The 23,198-nt window shown below is 36.4% G+C and overlaps 1 pseudogene; it reads right to left on the bottom strand.

The window, feature by feature from the left end:
- Window positions 1-9,160: 9,160 nt before the first annotated feature.
- LOC122150945 lies at window positions 9,161-9,261 on the bottom strand (annotated as a pseudogene).
- Between the last annotated feature and the right edge of the window lie 13,937 nt (window positions 9,262-23,198).

The following is a 23,198-nucleotide window of genomic DNA, read 5'->3' as shown; positions in this document are numbered from 1 at the left end:
TTTTGGTATAGTGTCTCTGTATATTCCTCCCCTCTTCATTTGATGCTTCCTGTGTCATTCAAAATGAGAGCTCTGGTGGTATAATGCCTAAGGCATTTGACTGCTAACCAGAAGGCTGGTGGTTCAAACCCACCAGCCACTCCTTGGAAGGTAGATTAGGTAATCTAATTTTGTAGAGATACCTCCTCAGAAACCTGAGGAGGGGTCGCTATGAGTTGGAAATGACTCAAGGCTTGAATTTTTTCGGTTCTTTCAGATTGAGAGATTTTCTTCCTTGTTATAATTTTGTGACTCAGTTCTTTGCTCATTTCATTATAATTCTCTACTTTGTCTTCTTGTGACACATTTTAAAATCTGTTCATCTGTATTACTTTATCATTTCTTCCATTTACTTTAGCTACTCTCCATTCAAGAGCAAGTTTCAATGTCTCTTCTGACATCCCTTTTTTTTCTTTTTTGTCTTTTTAATGACCTTTTGCTTTCTTCATATATAATGTTCTTGATGTCAACTCATATCTCTTCTAGTCTCAGTCATTAGTTTCCAATTCATCAAATCCTTTCATAAGATAGTCTTTAAATGTAGGTGAAATATATTCAAGGTCATGCCTTGGCTCTTGTGGACTTATTTTAATTTTGTTTTAGAAATCGATGGTCTATGCCATAGTTGGTCCTGGCCTTGTTCTGATTGATGATATTGAGCTTCTCAATCATCTCTTTCCACAGATGTAGTAGATTTAATTCCTGTGGATTCCACCCATCAAGGTCCATCAAGGTGTATAGTGGCCATTTATGTTTTGAAAAAATATTTTTGCAATGAAGAAGTCATTGATCTTGCAAATTCTACCAGGTGATCTCCAGCATAGTTTCTATCATCACAGCCATATTTTCCAACTGCTTATCCTTAATCTTTGTTCCCTGCTTTCACATTCCAATCACCAATAATTATGAGGGCATATTGATTGCACGATTGATCAAAGTCAGACTGTATAAGATGGTAAAAATCATCAATTTCTTTACCTCTGGCAATAGCAGTTGGTGTGCAAATTTGAATAATAGTCATATTAATGGTCTTCCTTGTAGGTGTATGGATATTATCTTATCACTGACAGTACTATACTTCACAAAAGAACTCAAAATGTTCTTTTTGACAATTAATGCATTCCCTTTGTCTTCCATTTGTTGTTCCCTGCTTAGTACATGATATAATTGTCCAATTCAAAATGGCCAACATCAGTCCACTTTAGCTCATAAATGCCTAGGATAATGATCTTTATGAGTTCCATTTCATTTTTGACTATTTGCAATTTTCTTACACTTCATGTTTAGATTATCAATGAATGTTCATAGCTGTTTTGTCTTATTTTGAATCAGGAAATGAAGGTCTCAAAAGCTTACTCCAACCACATCATTAAGGTCTACTCTACTTTGGGAAGGCAGCTCTTTCCCTGTTGTATTTTGAGTGCTTCCCAACATAAAGGGTTCATCTTCTGATAATATATCAGACAGTATTCTGCTGCTATTCATAACATTTTCATTAGCCAATTTTTTTTTTTTTTTTTTTAAGGAATGTATCAGGTTCTTCTTCCTAGTCTGTCTTAGTCTGGCAGCTCTGCTTAAACCTATCCATCATGGGTTTCCCTGTTGATACTTGAAGTATGGTGGCATAGCTTCTAGAAGCACAGAAGCCACTGCACAACAAACTGATAGATGAGTAGTGTATAGTAAACCTACAGACATTTATTGAGAAGCAACTGTAAGCATATCTCAGTGTTTTGTTGTTACATGATAAGGATTTTTGAAAAAAGATGAATCCTGCTAGGAGCTTTTGATCTCTTGACTAACACTGTGACAGTGTTATTTTCACCTACCGGTACTTGATATATGTTGCTGTATTAGGTGTCATCGAGTCAGCTCTGACTCATAGAGACGCTATATACAACAGAACAAAACACTGCCTGGTCCTGTGCCAGCCTCATAATACTTGCTATACCAGAGCCCATCATTGCAGCCATTGTGTCAATCCATCTCATTGAGGGCCTTCCCCTTTTTCATTGACCCTCCACTTTACCAAGCATGATATCCTTCTCCAGGAAATGGTCCTTTCTGACAACATGACCAAAGGAGGTGAGATGAAGCCTGGCCATTCTCACCTCCAAGAAACATTCCAGCTGCACTTCTTCCAGGACAGATTTGTTAGTTCTTCTGGCAGTCCATTGTGCTTTCAGTATCCTTCACCAGCACCACATCTCAAAAGCATCAACTCTTCTTTGGCCTTCCTTATTCATTGACAAGCTCTCACATGCAAATTAGGTGATTAAAAACACCATGACTTGGATTAAGTACACCTTAGTCTTCAAAGAGACATCTTTGTTCTTTAGCACTGTAAAGGGGTCTTCTGCAGCAGATTTGCCCAGTGCAATATGTCATCTGATGTCTTGACTGCTGCTTCCATTGGTATTGACTGTGGGAACAAGTAACGTGAAATCTCTAACAAGTTTAGTCTCTTCTCTACTTATTCTGATGATGCTTATCGGCCCAGTTGTTAGGACTTTTGTTTTCTTTGTGTTGCAATGTAATCTATACTGCAGACTTTACTCCATCCACATCATTATGGTCTGCTCTACTCTGAGGAGGCAGCTCTTCCACAGTCATATTTTTAGGGCCTTCTGATCCAAGAGGCTCATCTTCTGGTGGTATATTAGACAATGTTTCAGGGCTATTCATAAAGTTTTCCAGTAATATATCAGACAGTGTTTCAATGCTATTCATAAGGTTTACACTGGCCAATTCTTTGAGGAGGGGATGGCCCTTTCCTTCTTCCAAGTCTGTCTTAGTCTGGAAGCTCTGCTGAAGCCTGTCCACCATGGGTGACTCTGCTGGTATTTGAAATACCAGTGGCATAGCCTCCAGCCTCACAGCAACATGCAAGCCATCACAGTATGATAAACTGACAGACTGGTGGTTGATATATGTTGTTAGGTGCCATCAAATGAATTCTAGCTCACAGAGACCCTGTGTGTAACAGAATGAAACACTTCATAGGCAGGTACCACCCTCACAATTGTTTCCATGTTTGAGCCCATTATTGCAGCTACTGTGTCAATCCATCTCATTGAGGGGCTTCTTTTTCACTGGATGTCTACTATACCAAGTAAGATGTCCTTCTTCATGCACTGGTCCCTCGTGATAACATGTCCAAAGTATGTGAGACAAAGTGTGCCATACTCCTTCTAAGAAGCATTCTGGCTGTATTTCTTCTAAGACAGGTTTGTTCATCTTCTAACAGACCATGAGATAGTCAATATTCTTTGCCAACACTATAATTCAAATTTTCTTCCTTATTCATTGTACAGTTTCTACATGCATGTAAGGTGATTAAAAATACCAAAGCTTGGGTCAGGAGCAACTTTGCCCTTAAAGTGACAACTTTGCTTTTTAACACTTTGTAGCAGATTTGCCCAGTGCAATATTTCATTTGATTTTTGACTATTGCTTCCATGGGCATTGATTGTGGATCCAAGTAAGATGAAATCCTTGACAACCTCAATCTTTTCTGTATTTTTCATGATGTTGCTTATTGGTCCTCTTGTGAAGATTTTTATTTTTTTCCTTATGTTGAGGTGTAAAATTGACATATCATAAGAATTAAAGTATATCAATCAATTAGATGGGGGGGGGAGATGGATAGACAGATGGGTGAGTGAATGAATATATGGCGATTTTAAAGGAAACTCTGTGATGTTGCTGTTACATGTCATCAAGTTTGTTCTGACTCATAGTGACCCTAGTAACAACAGAATGAAACACTGCCTGGTTCTGTGCCATCCTTAAAATCATTGCTATGTTTGAGCCCATTGCCGTAGCCGCTGTATCAATCCATCACATTGACAGTCTTCCTCTTTTTCCCAGAATCTCTACTTTACTGAGGATAATGTCCTTTGCCGAGGACCGATCCTTCCTGATAATAAGTCCAAAGTACATGAGATGAAGTTTCACCATCCTCACTTCTAAGGAACATTCAGGCTGTACTTTTTCCAAAACACATTTGTTCTTCTGGCAGCATATGTTGTTGTTGTTGTTATGTGCCGTTGAGTCAGCCCTGACTCATAGCGACCCCTCCTTGGGTTTCCGAGGCAGTATCACTACGGAAGTAGGATTGCCCAACCTTCCTTCCGGGGAGTGGCTGGTGGGTTTGAACCGCAAGCCTTCTGGTTATCAGTCAAGTGCCTTAGCCACTATTCTTCATCAACACTGTAATTCAAATGTGAATTTGAATCAATTCAGTTAACTCATAGGCATATGATAGCTAGACAATGAACAAGGAAGACCTAAGAATCCTGTTACACTGATGTATAAATGAAAATTGATCAGTTAATGCTTCCTGTCTTATTCAGGATTTAATGTTTTTTTTTTTTTTTAATATCAACTCTTCATATGTTCAGGAAGATGGGTTGACATAATACTGTACAAATAAAATGACATAATTCTGCTTAAAAAGAGAACAAAAGCAGTAGAAAGGGAATTGAAATTGAGAGATGCTTGAGATAAGCTAATTGGAGTTACATTTTTAAGTAATTGTGATAGCTTAAGGGGAAAAGGAGTATGTGCACATTGAGTTACACTGTTTTCTGGAAAAAGAAGGCATATAAATTCATGTGTCAAGATAAACACCCTAGGACTATAAAGTAGAGGTGATTAATGAGCTTGACTTGATAATATCTGTTCAGTTCCCTGCAGTTGTTCTCAGAGGAACCTCTCTCAGAGAAAATAACATCCATACCCGGATACCCTCTACTATACTTGAACCCATGGGAAACCAATGTTAAACTGTCACTTTTAAATGTCCAAGAATTGTAGTCAGCTGCTCCAGGTTTTACGGGGTCTGATGCTTATTCCATTTTTGATATTTCCTCCAAAAGAGAAAATTCAAGATTTTGATTATAATAGTAGGTACAAAGTAAATATTTATGTAGAATAGAAATGTCATAAGAAATTGCAGATTTTAAAAGGATGACAAATATCACAAACATTTCTTTCCATTTGTTTTTGTCTTCCACCAGGATATTTTTTCCTCATGCTAAAGGAAAAATATAAAGACATTTTGACAAAAATTTGAGAGTTAAGCAGGGAACCCAACCCAACTCAGAGGTTTGAATTGGGATATGGACAGGGTATGGGTCTCATGTTAGGAAATCAAAGTTTCTGACTGCTGCTGATTGGCTGATGCTATGTGAGCCAATCACATCAGTTAGGCACTGAATACATGTTTAATGATTGTTTTTGAATTTTCCAGAAAATTACTTTTTTTTTTTTTCCTGTAGTTATTGCATACATGTAGTACTCTTTTCTAGATTATGGTGCTGTGTTGTGTTTGCTTCATCACCAAAGTGACCTTTTAAAGATCTAGGTACCCTAGTAGGAGCCATGGTGGCACAGTGATTAAAATGCTTGGCTGCTAACCAAATCCACTAGCTGCTCTGGGAGAAAGATGTGTCATTCTGCTTCCACAAAGATTTATGGCTTTGGAAACCCTTTGGGCACTTCTACTCTGTTCCGTAGGGTTGTTACGAGTCAGAGTCAACTTGACAGCAGTGGCTTTATTTTTGTTGAGTACCCTAGTAGTTGTTTTAATAAAAGTCATGTTTTTATTGCTGTCAGCAGGCTGGGTGGCCAAGTTCGGGTTTGTCATTACTCCTTTCAGTCATTCTTCCTGTCCAAAAGAGAAGGGATAACTATGAGGTATTCTATCATGGCACAGAATTGTCACTTGAGTGTCCTTTCTGGAGAGTAGCTTCATGATAGCATTAAAGTGCCTGGTAATGGATCACATAAAAAGAATAATAATCATTAAAGAAAAAAGAAAAGCCTATTATTATAGTTTGGAAAATCTCATGTAAACAATTCTCTATTTGACCTTAGCCAAAACAAAATGAATAAATCCCAGGACTCAATTTGTCTGCCTTGGAGAGCCAATCCACTTTTTAAAAAGTTTTTTTCTTCTTGTCCTAAAGTATTAACCAGAAATGGCAGAGAATATTAACCATGAGGTAAGTAAATGCTTGAAAGTTGTGTGATTTTCATTACTATGATATCACATGGCTCAAGGTTCTTTGACTATGCTATTTTGGCATTTACAGTCTCGTTTGCAATTGTAGCCACAGTATTGTGCAATCCCTGTTATTTCAAGAAAACTCTCAATATTTCTCTGTCACTCATTCTACTACTTATAAAGTCTTCTTACTTCTGGTAGCATAGTGGCTAAAGCACTTGACTGCTAACCAGAAGGCTGGCGGTTCAAACCCACCAGCCACTCTTCGGAAGGAAGGTTGGGCAATCCTACTTCCGTAGTGATACTGCCTCGGAAACCCAAGGAGGGGTCGCTATGAGTCGGGGCCGACTCGACGGCACATAACAACAACAACAACAACTTCTTGCTTCTGATAGCACAATTCAGCACTGTTCAGATCTTAATCCTTCCCAATGAAGGAAAATCACATAACTGTTTAGCTGTAACTCAGGAGTTAGGTATGTCCAGAACTGATGTTACAGACACCATTTCAATGAATCCTGATCCAATATTATTTATAAATGGTCTTTTCTTTAAAATAACAAAGGCAGTTTCTGTGCAGTATATGTTATCAACACATCAGCCATCAAAACAACTCCATTGCTTAATGCTATGTCTTCCCAAGTGACTAAACTATAGTTTTGAATTGAATGTGTATTGTGTCAAAAGAAAAACAGTTAACATTTAACCAATTATAGATATGTATTAGTTTATAATTTTAGGGTGCTATGAAAGCAAAGGGCGTTTGATTAGAAAAATGGCAAAGTGATCAATGACATATTAAAAGCTATTAAATATCCAAGAAACATGCTAATATTTAAGTATAAGCCCACTGTCCTAGACTGAATTGTGTCCTCTCCCAAAATATGGGTCATCTTGACTGGGCCATGATTCACAGCGATTTGGCTGTTATATAACAAAGTAATTTGCCAGGTAAGTAATAATGTAGTCATCGCCCCTGATGTGATCTGATGTCATTAGCCAATCACTTGTAAGGGAATTAGAGTAGGATGCAACACACTTACTCAGTTCATTGATCTGATCTGAATAAGGAGGGTTTCCCTGGGTTGTGTCTTGCATTACCTTTTGTCTTACAAGAGAGAAAAGGAGAGAGAATTGAACAGGAAAAGAGGGACCTCAGTACCACTAGGAAAGAAGAGCCAACCCAAGGAGTGAGAGAATTGAGTGACTTTGGACCCAGGTTCCCTGTGCTGAGAACCTTCTAGATCCAGAGAAAGATTGGTACCGGGAGAAAGAAAACCCAATACCAACTCACTGCCGTGGAGTAGGATCTGACTCATAATGACCCCTCCTTAGGTTTCCGAGGTGGTATCACTACAGAAGTAGATTGCCTAATCTTCCTTCCCAAGAAGATTACAACTACATTGATCTACAGCTACATTGTTTTGTAGATCAAGATCTACAACTACATTGCTTTGTCTTCATTTATTAGTTCTAATGTAAGGAAAAAGTTTTTCTTTCCCAATTAATTTACTTACTCATTCATGTTTTTTATACCAGTGCCTTCATTTCCTAATGCTGCTATGGGTGGGTCTGAACTGTGAGCCTTTTGGTTAGCAGTCAAGTGCCTTAGGCACTACACCACCAGAACTCCTACCAAGACACATGTTGTTGTTATGTGCCGTCAAATTGGACCCAACTCATAGCGACCCCTCCTTGGGTTTCTGAGGCAGTATCACTATGGGAGTAGATTGCTCAAACTTCTTTCTGAGCCAAGACACATAGGGATCTCTATAGGACTCTGGGCCCACAGGTGTCGGAAAGGAGACAAGGACCTTTCTCCAGTGCCAACTCAGAGAGAAAGACTTTTAGAACTAGTGCTCTGAATTTGGATTTCTATCTTCCTAAACTGTGAGAGAATAAATTTCAGTTTGTTAAAGACATCCACTTGTGACATTTCTGTTATAGTAGCCCTAGATAACTAAGATATCCATAGTCTAGAGATCTCCTAAGAAGCCAAAACAATGTCCTTGCTGATTTATCTGTTAAACAAGCAGGTTTTCCTACTCTGCCCTTAATGTTGTTGTTGTTATGTGCCATCAAGTCGGCCCCGACTCATAGCGACCCCTCCTTGGGTTTCCGAGGCAGTATCATTACGGAAGTAGGATTGCCCAAACTTTCTTCCGAGGAGTGGCTGGTGGGTTTGAACCACCAGCCTCTGGTTAGCAGTCAGGTGCTTTTAGCCATTATGCTACCAGAGCTCCTACTCTGCCCTTAATAGATGACACTAAGTTGATATCTATCCCCTTCAGGTTTGCAGAAGGACAGTTGGCTCAATTTGGAGAAAATACAATTGTCGAATGGTAATTCTACAACCACATGGTTTTCTCTTCATTTATTAGTACTAATGTAAGGAAAAAGTTTTTCTTTCCCAATTAATTTACTTACTCATTCATGTTTTTTATACCAGTGCCTTCATTTCCTAATGCTGCTATGACACAAATACTATAAGTGGGTAGCATGAAGAATACAAATTTATTTTCTGACAGTTCAGGAGGCTAAAAGTCCAAATTCAGCATGTGAACCTGGAAGGAAGTCCTTCCTTTTCTGTTTCATTCTACTAGCCAGCAATCTTTGGAGCTCTAACAACAAACAAACAGCACACTGCCGTCAAGGCAGATCTGACTCACAGCGACCCCTCCTTGGGTTTCTGAGGCAGTATCACTACGGATGTAGATTGCCCAACCTTCCTTCTGAGGAGTGGCTGGTGGGTTTGAACCACCAGCCTTCTGGTTAGCAGTCAAGTACCTTAGGCACTATGCTACCAGAGCTCCCTGAAGTATAATCATGCTTTTTAAATTTGAAATATAGTTAGGTTATAATGTTTTTGTTTATGTTACATTTTAGATTCTATCCTCATCTTTTAAAAATATTATTTGATTTCCTTTGTGAGTATGTGAAATGCACAACTTTACCATAAAGTCAAAGTCAAAACTACTTGTAAATGTATGTACTCAGAGAAATCTCACTCCCCTCTCCACAATCCCACTCTGTTCCCAATGATCTCCTATAGGTAACCAATCTCTTTAGCTTCTGGTTTGTCTTCCCTGTATTCCTTTTTGAAAATATTAGAAAAATATGAAACACTAAGAACTTGTATCTCATCCTTACATAAGGGCCATAGAAATCCTTTCTGTATCATTTCAATTTTAGTATATGTGCTGACAAAGCAAGAACTATGGGTTTATTTTATGATCTTGCAATACCAGTGGATATAATGAAGTGCTAATTAGATTCTTGGAAATGTGTTACTATTGGACTCCCAAATTGGCCTTTGGGCTATGTTCTTAGCTTTTTCACTGTTCTACCAGTTTATACTATTAGCATTAGTTATTATTTACGTTTGAGGGTGGTAAAGTGTAACTGACATGCCTCCACTGAATAGGTTTTCCTTTTGAGCCTTAGTACAGTTTGTTACTATGAATAGGCTCTTCAACTTGACCTGGTGTAATTTTTTTTTTAACCTATTCCTTCATATTCTTCTCCCCTCATGCCCTGAGAGTGTCTTGTTTTAATTCATCTAAATTGCTTGCTTGCCAGACTTAGGGGTCTCCTCTCTAATTGGCTATTTCTGTTTTTAGCACCTTAACAAACAGAGTTAAAGGGAACTCATTTTAATTACCTGTTAGTTAGGTCTGTGCTGAAGAATTTCTTAAAGATTTTGATGAGTCTATTTCTAATATTTCATTCTTAGTCTCAAGATTTTATTTTCGGAATTTGGTCCAAATTAGTTTGATAGAAAAGTCTGAAACGATATGAAATAAATGTTCCTCTGGTTCTTTAGTTTTCTTCAAACTTTCTTTTATTTATGATATATACATCATGTGTATACGGATCCCAGCCAGGACTTTGTGAACCATCTTTGATCTTCTAATGAGGAAACTAGAAATGTACATTGGTGAAGGCATGGCCAGCCTAGATGATAATTGTTTATGATCGACAGCTTAGTGGAGCAGTCTAGAGTAAGGGCCTCCAGGCAGAGGATTTTCTATGTATTTTTATGAAAGGAGTCCCTGGGTTGTGCAAACAGTTACTGTGCTTGGCTGCTACCTGAAAGGCTGGAGGTTCAAGCCCATTCAAAGATGCCATGGAAGAAAGGTGTGGTGGTGATTTATTTACAAATAATTGGCCATTGAAAACTCTATCTAGCACAGATGAGGTCACCATGAATTGGAATTAATTTGATGGCAAATGTTGTTGTTGTTTTTCAACTTGTAAAAGGGCAGAACAAGGTCAATCTATGTCGAGTTTTAGCAGTTACTGGCTTGTAGGCAAAGATCCTAAAATGTTCCGTCCTTAATTCTGTGGTTATGTGTATTGTGTGTTTGGAGTGAGGGTATGTTTTGGAGAGAATATGTTCACAAAAAGGCAGTGCAATATAACCACCAAACATATATTTTTGCTTATATACTCTCATCAAATTAGTATTTTTTTAAGTTATACAATTTTTGTACTATGCTAGGTAGCGCACCAGTGAGAAAGGGGAAGACACTCAGGTGATGATTGAAACAGTGGCAGTGATGATGGGCTCAAGCATGGTGGTGATTCTGAGGATAGAATAGGACAGGGCAGTGATTTGTTTTGTTGTATACAGGGTTGCAATGAGTTGAAACCAACTCAATGGCACCTAATAACAACAATATATTTTGTAATTCAAAACAAACAAACAAATATATATACATATGAATGTAAACAGAAGTTTAAATATTTTCTTTCTATATCAGTATATTATCTTCCACACTCCTTGGTGTATGGAAACCACCCTGGAATTAGAAGACTTGGGCTCCAAATTTGATCTACAATTACTACATATTAAGCTAAGGAAACTTACTCATTATCTCTGTACTTTACTCTCCTCTTTTATGGTGCTAGTATAATACTTGATCTAAAATACTCTGAACAAATTTTAATAGAATCTGAATGGTATCCCATATTTTCCTTCTTAAATGTCATTTAGATATAAATGGTAATGAAGAGTGAGGACTTTCATTATAATTTATGATAAATACTGTATTATTAAATTAAAAACATATATATATATGTATATATATATATATACATATATATATATATAGGCCATGGACCAGATTCTTTGCAAGGAAATAGAATAGTGGGAAATATAGTCATACAGCATATTATTTGTTTGATATTATATGTGCTTTGTTTTTATTGGATTGATAGTCCTCAAATGAGCTTAATATTTAAATTATACAAAGTTCTAGTAGCATATAAAATAAGAATCAGGAGTTTGATATAGTTTATAGGAAAAAGTAGATCTGGGAATTAACTATATAGCCTCAAATTCCTTTTCTATTATTTGTGAGCCATTCAGTCACAGGCAGTATTTATGAACTTTACCTTTCTTTTCTGTTAAATAATAATAATAATTATTATTATATTTATTGTGGAATTGTTGTGAGGTTTAGATAATATTTATGAAATACTTTCACAGTTCTAGGCAAATAAAGTGTTATTCAACAAATATTGCTTATCTCAAGAAAACATTTTTTAAAAAACCTTGTTGACCATAAAAATAAGTACCTATCACCCAAGTTTTAGAAGAGTTGTCACTTAATTCATGCCCTTGCCTTCAGATCAGAGTTAAATTCATATTAACACAACCATATCTAATCCTTGCTGTAAATGCTTCTGATTTTTAATCCTATATTGAGTTTTAATCTCATAATACCATTTCTCATATATCAAGAGAATGTTTACGTTTTAGAAAATAATCTGTTGATTAAAAAAAAAAAAAACTTTTGAGGATGTATAAGATGACCATCTGGGATAACATAATTTACATCATTCTAAAGCAATGAGTGCTAGGCCGTGTATTCAGCTTTCAGTCTGTGAGAGTTTGAGAAGGAAATTCAACACTAGGGCTAAGGAAATAATATATATATATATATATATTTAAAGACTGGGAGCTCTGGTAGCATAGTGGCTAAGGCACTTGACTGCTAACCAGAAGACTGGTGGTTCAAACCCACCATCCACTCCTCGGAAGGAAGATGGGGCAATCTACTTCCATAGTGATAACTGCCTCGGAAACCCAAGGAGGGGTCGCTGTGAGTTGGGGCCGACTTGATGGCACATAACAACAACAACAACAACAATTTAAAGATTGCAAGTTAGAACTATTTCACCAAACAAATTAAAAAACCCACACTAATTGCCTTCACATTGATTCAGGTTCATGGTAGCCCTATGTGTTTCAGAGTAGAATGCACTCCACAGGCTTTTCATGGGTATCACCTTTTGGAAGCAGGTCACCAGGCTTTTCTTTCAAGGTGCCTCTGAGTGAGTTTGAATTGTCAACCTATCAGCTAGTAGCTGAGTATTTAACCATTTGTACCACCCAGGGACTTCTAAATGCCCTTTTAGGATTATATTGTTGGGTTCAAAGGAATTATGGCTATCAGACATACTGTTGTGTATTCATTAGAACTCTGCTAGATATCAGAAACAAAGTGAGGAAATTGATGCAGAAAGGGGAACTTCATTATAGGACTTAAGGGCATTCTAGCCAAAGTCAAGAAGACCTCAAAGGCTTAGACCAAGCAAAACAAAGCATCAGAGTGTCCTTTGATTCAAGCTCTACTTCTTTCTGTTCTCTGCCTTGTTTTTTTCTCTTTGCAAAATGTCTTTTTCTCCTATGCAGTGTATAGGATAGGTTGAAAATGTCTACCATATAATTACCCATCCAGCTAGACAAGGAACTAATTTATTATCTCTTCATTCCAATTACATTTTCCTAGAGGAACAATTTGGATTCAATCTCCTTGGCTAATTATTTACCACTCACCTAGGAGCTCTGGTGGGGTAGTGCCTAAGGCATTTGACTGCTAACCAGAAGGCTGGCAGTTCAAGCCCACCAGCCACTCCTCGGAAGGAAGGTTGGGCAATCTGTTTCTGTAAAGATACTGCCTCAGAAACCCAAGGAGGGGTTGTTATGAGTCAAATCGACTCGACAGCAGTGAGTTTGGTTTTTTGACAGCCAACTATGGACACATGGAGAAGTTCAGGCAGCAGCCCTAACTCTACCAAGTACTTACCTTTCTGCAATGCTGTGGTGAGTTGGATGTGGGAAAGAAAACAATTCTTGGACAGACAGTTCTCAAAGTGTGGTCTTGAGATCTCTGAGAACCCTGAGACACTATAAGATGGTCTGTAGTGTCAAAACTATACACATGAGACTACTAAGATGAATGTCATTTGCCTTTTCATTTTTTCTCTCTGAGGTACATAGAGGAGTTTTCCCAAGGCTATATAACATGTGATATTGCAACAGATTTATTTCAGAAGTACATATGAGATTCTATCTGCTTTCCATTATACCAGTCTTTCAAGATATTTTCAAAAATTTAAAACATTGCCCCTATTCTTAGTAATTTTGTTTTGGAAAATATAGCTACTTTTTATAAAAACAAAACCCCTATATTGTAAATATACATTATGCTTATTGTTTTTATCTTTAAATTAAGTATTTGAATAAATATTTTAACAATTTTTCTGTTTTAATTTCTACTAAATTAAATGCTAAATTTCTATTTTGATAATTATTACCTTCATGAACAGATGCTCTATGGGGCATAAGTTCGAGAACCACTGTCATAGAAAAAGGGAGAAATTTTGGCTTTTGAGTTTTGTATACTCCTCAAAAGATATCTTACATAAGTTTGGATAAAAGAAAAACATTCTTTTTCAACAATTTCTATTAACATGAGAGAAAACTTGGCATGTAAATAAGCTCCTTCTTTCTTTCTTTTTATTCATTATTCCTTCCAGATTGTAGATACTTCTTATGATTGTGTGTTCCAACTTTCTTCCTATAATTATGCCAAAATTTCTATTTCCAGTTTACTTGTTGTTGTTTTTATGTGCTGTCGACTCTCAGTTTATGTAGAGAATAAAAATTACCCATGATAAATCCAGAGGCAGTCATATTTCAGTGACTTACGAACCAAGTTTACTACTGATGTACCTATTAAAAAAAAAAAAGAAAAAAGGAAAAACTCTTAAGGTAAACTAGTTTAGCAGGAACTCTTGCTTTCAGAAATAATTGGGAAGGTTTTAGTGTAGGAAATGCTTGCCCTGTTGTTGCTTATAAAAATTCTTTTAAAGTGTTCTGTTGACTTGTTGAATAAACACAGCAGTTAGGGAAAAAGGGGACCCAGACAGTGAATTTATTGCTTCTAATCACTTATTTCAAGGCTATAGATTACTTATTGGCTCTTAAAAAATAAACTTATTGATAAGAGCTGTTGAAAAATGGCTTTTGCCCCTAATCTTTTAAATCGCCCAGTACTAATGAAATTTGGTCATATAATTTTCTGCATCAACATTAACTGTTCATGCATCATTTACTCATTCATTTCTTCTTACTTAGCATTTTATATTGACTCCAATGTATGTAGTTTTTTCAGTAATGATTTGGAAAATAATATAAGGATAGTTTTTATGAAATAGGTAAATATAAAGAAATAAAGTCATTTATGCTTAGTATCTATTTTAAAATATTATTTTTTATAATCGAAGGAAGATATGTACTCTTCCAAATTTGCTTTTATTAGAGGGCAAAGAAGTACTAGTTCTAACAAACTGGGTCTGTAATTTTCTTTTTGAGGCCTGAATATTAATCTTTGACTGTAAATTATCTTTCCCTGTTGGGCAAAACACTGAACTTTCTATCCTCTATCCTCATTATCAAGCAAAATCATTAATATTACCCATAAGTAAATTTTGTTGAAGATAATTAAAAAATAATTGAAGCAGTACATTGACAGGGAAACGCCAGAAATTCAAGCTGAATTCATAAGAGAACTGGAACAAGGGATGTTGTTGCTGATGTCAGATGGATCTTGGCTGAAAACAGAATACCAGAAAGATATTTTCTTGTTTTATTGACTATGGAAAGGCATTTGATTGTGTGGATCATAACACACTATGCATAACATTGTGAAGAATGCGCATTTCAGAACACTTAATTGTACTTACAAGAAACCTATGCATAGACCAAGAGGCAGTTGTTCAAACAGAACAACAGGATATTTCAAGGTTTAAAGTCAGGAAATGTGTATGCCAGGGTAGTATCATTTCACTAAACGTATTCAGTCTGTATGCTGAACAAATAATCTAAGAAACTAGACTATATGAAGAAGAAGAAGACATCAGAATTAGAAGAAGATGCATTAACCACCTACCATATGTAAATGATAGAACTTTGCTTGCTGAAAGTGAACTGGACTTGAAGCACTTATTGATGAAGATCAAAGAATACTCCCCTCAGTATAGATTCTGACATAAAGAAACAAAAAACCTCACAACTAGACCAATAAGCAACATCATGATAAACATAGAAAAGATTGAAGTTGTCCAAGATTTCATTTTACTTGGATCCATAATCAATACCCATGGAAGTAGCAGTCAAGAAATCAAACAATATATTGCATTGGGCAAATTTGTTGCAAAAGACCTGTTTAAAGCGTTCAAAACCAAAGATATCACCATCACTTTCAGGACTAAAGTGTGCCTAACCTAAGACTTGGTATTTTCAATCACCTCATAGGCATGTGAAAGATAGGAAATGACTAAAGAAGACCAAAGAAGAATTGATGCATTTGAGTTACGGTGTTGGTGAAGAATATTGACTATAATGTGGACTACCAGAAGAATGACCAAATCTGTCTTGGAAGACATACAACCAGAAAGCTTTTTAGAAACAAGGAAGGTGAGACTTCGTCTGACGGACTTTGGACATATTATCAGGTGGGTTCAGTTCCTGGAGAACATCATGTTTGGTAAAAGAGAGGGTCAGTGAAAAAGAGGAAGACTCTCAACAATGTCATTGACACAGTGCCAGCAACAATAGACTCAAACATAGCAACAACTGTGAGGATGGCACAGGATCAGGCAGAGCTTTGTTTTATTGTGGATAGGGTCTCTATGAGTCAGAACCAACTTGATGACACCTAACAACCACAGCATCTCATTATCATTTAGAAGGACTAGGGATATGAACTAAACTTCATTGTAATTTATTTAAAGAAGTTCCAAATTGTTTTAAAATATAGCACAGTTTTTTTTTTTTAAATCAATACCACTGAATTATTCAGTAGTTTCAAAATCTAGATGGTTATTCCTCTATCTTTAAATTGGAAAAAAGAAGTTTTATAATAAATAAATTTAAATGCAACTGGCAGGCAAGAAATTTTTTTTTTTCCTCCACATAATATTGGAAAAAATAAGAAAACCTAATTGGGGGAAAAAATGTATGTTCTGGGCCAGATTTTCATTTCAGTTTATTAAAAAAAAAAAAAAAGTCTTGGAAACTGTATAATGTATCTATCAACTTTTCTATTTAATTTTTAAATTGTTATATATTTAAATTTTAGTACTATTTTTTTGAGATATCATAAAAACACTTTTAAAGTATAAAATTCTATAAATTTTATTTTAGTATATTTCTAGAACTGTGCAATCATCACCACTATCAAATTCCAGAACATTTTCATTACTCCAAAAAGAAACCCAGAACACATTGAGTCAACTCTCACTCCTCCTTCCTCCAGGCCTTGATGACCACAAATCTGTTTTTATTTTTTCTCTATGGATTTAACTATTCTAGTTATTTCATATAAATAGAATCATATATGTGACCATTGTCATCTAACTACTTTCACTTAATACAATGTCTTCAAGATTCACTCATGTTTTAGTATGTACCAACACTTTATTTATTTATTTTTGTTGTTGTTAGGTGCCGTTGAGTTGTCTCCAACTCATAGCAATCCTATGCACAGTGGAAGGAAATGTTGCCCAGTCTTGTGCCAACCTCATAATCCCTGCTATACTTGAACCCATTGTTGTAGCCACTGTGTCAATCCATCTCATTGAGGACCTTCCCCTTCCTCGTTGACCCTCCACTTTACCAAACATGATATCCATCTCCAGGAAATGGTTCCTTCTAACAACATGACCAAAATAAGTGAGACAAACTGGCCATTCTCGCCTCCAAGGAGCATTCTGGCTACATTTCCTCCAGGACAGATTTGTTTATTCTCCTGGCAGTCCATGGTACTTTCAGTATTCTTTACTAACACCACAACTCAAAAGCATCAACTCTTCTTCGGTCTTTCTTATTCATTGTCCAGCTCTCACATGCATAAGAGGTGATTGAAAAGACATGGCTTGGGTTAGGTGCACTTTAGTCTTGAAGGAGACATCTTTGCTCTTTGTCACTCGAAAGAGGTCTTTTGCAGCAGATTTGCCCAATGCAAAATTTCTTTTGATGTCTTGACTGCTGCTTCCATTGGTGTTGATTGTAGATCCAAGTAATATGAAGTCTTTAACAATTTCAATCTTTTCTCCATCTATCATGAAGCTGTTTATTGGATCAGTTGTGAGGATTTTTGTTTTCTTAATATTGAGGTGTAATCCATACTGCTAACTGTAGTCTTTAATCTTCATCTTTTTATAAGTTGAATAATATTCTATTGCATACCAAAAGAAAACCAAACTCACTGATATCAAGTTGATTCCCACTCATAACAGGAGCTCTGGTAGCATAGTGCCTATGGCACTTGACTGCTAACCAGAAGGCTGGCGGTTCAAAGCCACCAGTCACTCCTCGGAAGGAAGATGGGGCAGTCTGTTTCTGTAGTGATACTGCCTCGGAAACCCAAGGAGAGGTTGCTATGAGTCGGGTCCGACTTGATGGCATATAACAACAACAACAACCCACTCATAATGAGCCTCTTTGGGTTTCCAAGGTGGTAAATCTTTATGAAAGTAGATTGCCCAGTTTTCTTTTCATGGCATGGCTGGTGGGTTTGAACTGCCAACCTTCTGGTTAGCAGTCAAATGCCTTAGGCACTGTGCCACCAGAGTTCAGGATATACCACATTATGTTTATCCATTCAGTAGTTGATGAACATTTGCTTAATTTCCACTTTTTGGCTATTATGAAGAATGCTGCAATAAATGCATTCATGTACAAGTTTTGTGCGAACATATGTTTTCCTTTATCTTGAGTATATTCCTAAAAGCACGACTGCTAGTCACATAGTAACTCTATATTTAATTTATTGAGAAATTGACGAACTCTTTTCTAAAGCACCTATACCATTTTACATTCCCATGAATATCCACATCCTTGCCAACACTTGTTTCTGTTGGTTGTTTGGAATATAACTATTGTAGTGGGTGTAAATTAGTATCTCATTGTGGTTTTAATTTGAATTTCTCTATTGACTGTTCTGCTAACCAGAAGTTAGGCAGTTCAAACCCACCAGCTGCTCTGTGGAAGAAAGATGATGCAATATACTTCTGTAAAGATTTACATCCTTGGAAACCCAATGGGGTTGCTATACATTGGAGAAGACTCAGTGGCAGTGGGTTTGTTAGTGACTGATAATGTTGAATACATTTTCATGTACTTATTGGCCACTTAAATATCTTCTGAATAATGTCTGATCAAATCCTTTGCCCATTTTTAATAGTGTTATTTATATTTTAATTTTTGAATTCATTATATATTCTGGGTATAAATCCTTTACATGATATATGGTTTCCAAATATTTATCTCCCATTTAGTGGGCTGTCTTTTTCATTTTCTTGATATTTTCCTCTGAGGCACAATAGCTTTAAATATTGATTATGTCAAAGTGATGTTCTTGTGTACTTAGTGTCATATCTAAAACCATTTGCCTAATCCTGGATCACCACCACTCATCTGTCAGTTTGTAGTACTGTGGTGCCTTGCATGTTGCTATGAGGCTGGAGGCTATGCCACTGGTATTTCAAATACTTGCAAGGTTACTCATGGTGGGCAGGTTTCAGTGGAGCTTCCAGACTAAGACTAGGTTGGGGCCATCCACTTCTGAAAACCCTGGCCAGTGGAAACATTATGAGTAGTAGGGAAACATTGTCTGCTATATTACTGGAAAACTTTATGAATAGCCATGAAACACTGCCTGATACAGTGCTGGAGGAAGATGAGCCCCTCAGGTTGGAAGGCATTCAAAATATGACTGGGGAAGAGCTTCCTTCTGAAGGTAGAGTCAACCTTATGACGTGGATAGTGTAAAGCTTTGGGGACTTTCGTTTGCTGATGGAGCATGATTCAAAATGGGAAGAAACAGCTGCAAATAGCCATTAATAATCAGAATGTGGAATGTGTGAAGTATGAATCTAGGAAAATTGGCTTTTAGGCCCAGTTTTTCCAAGGCTCAAGGTTCAAAAGGACACCTAAGGGCAATGAGCTATGTGGGTTACCCCAACTTCCATGAAAGCCAGAAATCTGGACAATGAATGAGGACATAGAACAGAAATATTAACAAACAATATTATGCCAATAACCCAAAAAACCTTGACCCTAAGGTCTTTGTGGCAAGGTTGCAAGTCTCATGAGGTATTTATGTACAGTGTCAGTAACTACTTTCCATGTGCCTGAGCAGCAACTACATTTTGCCAAACTTCAGATTATATGTTAATATAAGCACAGCAACATTCATCTATTAAGTCACAAAATTGTTTCTTTGGAGATTTAGCATGAAATCTTAATGTCCGCAAGACTTAATAAAAGATCTTGGAGAGCCACACTGAAACATGGGGCCCAAAATCCCCCAAGAGTGCTTACCTCACGGGGTCCCAGAGTCCATAGTGATGGTGAGGCATGAGTTATCACTTCTCTGGTGTCTCTTCTGGTCCTTGACTCCTAGGGTCTCACCAAGGAAAGATGGCTTTGGAGCCTACCTTTGTTGTCATTGTGCTAGAGGAAAAAACACCTCATATTCAGACATATTCTATAGAGACCCTTTTATTAAGCCTTAAACAGAACAAAGACTCATCCAAATGAGGAAAACAGGTAACATGTAATCATTACAGAAGCCAATAAATGAAAACATATGTTCCCACAAAACTTGTACATGAATGCGTTTATATTCCATCATTCTTCATAATGGCCAAACAATAGAAATTAACCAAATGTTCATCAACTACTGAATGGATAAACATTATGTTGTATATTCTGAGCTCTGGTGGCATAGTGCCTAAGGCATTTGACTGCTAACCAGAAGGTTGGCAGTTCAAACACACCAGTCATGTCATGAAAGGAAGACTGGGCAATCTACTTCCATAAAGATTTACCTCCTTGGAATCCTTAAGTCTTAATTTTTAACACCTATTACTATAATATATTTATTGTCTTCACTTTTAGTGTCTTTACTCTGATAATTTGGAAGGTTTGTATTTTTTTTATGTTTACCTTTAAAACTATACTGCTGTATAACTGTTTCAATTTTCTACTTTTTTAGAGTTTCTATTCCTTTCTTACTGTGATCGGTGATAAGATCAATGTATTTTCTTTACATTTACTTTCTCTCTCACTTTCGTTCTTCACCACATGAATTTACTTGACTTCATAATGCTCACTGTATGTTTGTATATGGCTATTGCTTTTATACTTAATTCTTTAGCTTTAAATTGTATGCTTGACACTCTATGAATGACAAGAGTATTGTTTTTAATGTTCTTTATTTCCCTTTAATTTTTCTATTTTTTTCTCATACCTGCATTCTATTTACCTTATTATTTCAAAAGTCTGTTGTTTTGTCTCTGTGTGTATGTGTATATTTATGGATGTTTCACTCCCAATTTTATCATCATTCCACTGATATTTTAATTTTTTCCTCTCTCGAGCTTTGCCAATGACATTTCTTAATTTTTGTTGTTTTAGTATTTAATGATGTCTTTGTTCACATTTTTCATTTGTTCCATGGAAAACTGTTTCTTGTAAGTTTTGCTTTTCTTTCCTATTATTTTTCTCCTTTTCTCATGTAGAATCTTTGTAAATATCCTATGCTGGGTCCTTTTTGGCTACTTATCTTTGAAAAAACTGTGCTGTTGCTACATCAGCTATGCAAGAGTTTTATATAGAGAAAATGCAAGAGCTGAGTTGCAAACAAGCAAAACTTTTCTCTATGGGCTTGAGATTTGTATGTGGGTTCTTATAGTCTTAACTTCTTCCTAACCAAAGTAGGGATGAAGATTTGGGGCTGTCATAATGCTGTTTCTTTTTTCCTTTGTTGCTCACTGACATACTAATTCCATCTGTGTGATTTTTCTTCTAGAACAGATTCCTTTGTTCTCTGTACCAAACTCCTTCCTTGAAAGCTCCCAATGACAGTCTGTTCATCCTTTCCCATTGTTGGAAATAAGGAATTTTTACCTAACAAGGACCGCTTAACCTTGGATATCCTGCTTTTCCTGAAATTATTAGCTGCAGGCATTCTCTCTCCTAAACTTCATATACCCTACTAGATCTTCAATGTTTTTAGATGTGAATTCACCCATTTTTTTGATTTGTAGTTTCATTTGTGTCTGATTTTTCTTAAAGATCAGATGTGCATTTCCATTTATTTTTCTTGTTAATTTTAGGTAAATTTTAAGAAGAAAAGAGGAAGGAGTTCTAGATTTCTTCTGCCTTTGGAAATTGGAAGGGTGTCATACCTTCTGATTAATAGACAGACGCTGTTATCCCTTTGCTGAAGGGGTGAGCTAGGTGTCCATGTTTCTACCATATGCTTCTTTTGGTCACAACTTCATTTATCTGGACAAACAACTTTCCTAAGGCAAAATATTCCATTAGGATAGGCTATGATATTCAGAATTTTTCTCCAAGAATTTGAACTAAGATTTTGTGATCAGTTTGTCCCAGGCAAAGATTTCATATTACTTGGTTCCACAGTCAATGCCAATGGAAGCAGTAGTCAAGATATCAGATGACGTAGTACACTGGGTAAACCTTCTGCAAAAGACCTTTTAAGACAAAGGTGTGCTTGACCCAAGTCATGGTGTTTTCAATTGCCTCATATGTATGTGAAAGCTGGACAATGAATAAAGAAGACCAAAGAAGAGCTGATGCTTTTGAATTGTGTTGATGAAGAATGCTGACAGTACCATGGACTACCAGAAAAACTAACAGGTCTGTCCTGGAAGAAGTACATCTGAATGTTCCTTGCAAGTGAGAATGGCCAGACTTTGTCTCACCTACTTTGGTCATGTTATCAGAAAGGACCATTCCCTGGAGAAGAATATCATGCTTGGTAAAGAGGATGGTCAGTGAAAAAAAGGAAGGCCCTCAACGAGATGGATTGACACAGTGGCTGCAATCATAGGCTCAGGTGTAGCAAGTATTGTGAGGCTGACCTAGGGTTGGGCAGTGTTTTGTTCTGTTGTACATAGGGTCTGGGAGTTGAAGCTGAATTGTCGGCACCTAACAACAACCACAACATTTGATGTAAAGGTAACAGACTTAGCTGGGTAGCCACTGAGCTATAACTCAGATAAGTAAGTTGAGAAAAGCAAAATAGAGCACATGTCTAAAACAAAGTAAGAAGCAAAAGAAAGGAGAATCAGACGTAAAAGAAACTGTGATTTCTAAGAGATAGAAAAAGGATCTCTGTCTTATTCCTTTCCTGTTTCCACAAGATCTGCCTATGGTATGTCTTACCCTTCAATTCTGTGATATCTCTGTTTTTCTCAAAGTCACCCTTGATCTCTATAGCATGTTCAGTATGCCTTTGTTTCTTGCATCCGTAAAAAATAAAACCCAAAAAGAGAGGCTCAAAGCACAGGACAGGTGACATTTAAATTAGAAATGCTAAAAATAAAACAAAATGGTTTCAGAATAATGGTTCATATGATGAAAATTTTGCATCATAAATAAATCCCTAGAAATTTCTGTCTGTGTATTGAGGAATATTTACAAAGAGGTAAGGTAGGTCATATACAGCACACATTAATATGAGTTCATCCCAGAGAGGACATGTTGATTTGGTGTGAAACAGTAAGTTAATTAGTGTAGTAAATTAATGTAGCACATAAGTGACAATACTGTATCTAAAGCAATTTATTGGTGTTAATTTCTTCATTTACAAATGTACAAAGTTCACTGTCAAAATGGATGTTTTAATATATACTATAAATTGCTTTTGAACTTGCACATTTATTTTTAATTAGCTGTAGTTTAGTTAAATTTTGTGAGGGTGCTGGAAAGAACCTTTTCCTCTTAACCTTGCATAATTGAGTATTTATGTTTTTTACATAT

Source organism: Orycteropus afer, unplaced genomic scaffold (assembly GCF_000298275.1).
Source record: "Orycteropus afer afer isolate SDZICR_OR568_19922 unplaced genomic scaffold, OryAfe1.0 scaffold00265, whole genome shotgun sequence".
Taxonomy (NCBI): domain Eukaryota; kingdom Metazoa; phylum Chordata; class Mammalia; order Tubulidentata; family Orycteropodidae; genus Orycteropus; species Orycteropus afer.
Note: the sequence above shows the minus strand (reverse complement) of the source record. Positions and strands in the feature narration are given on the sequence as shown.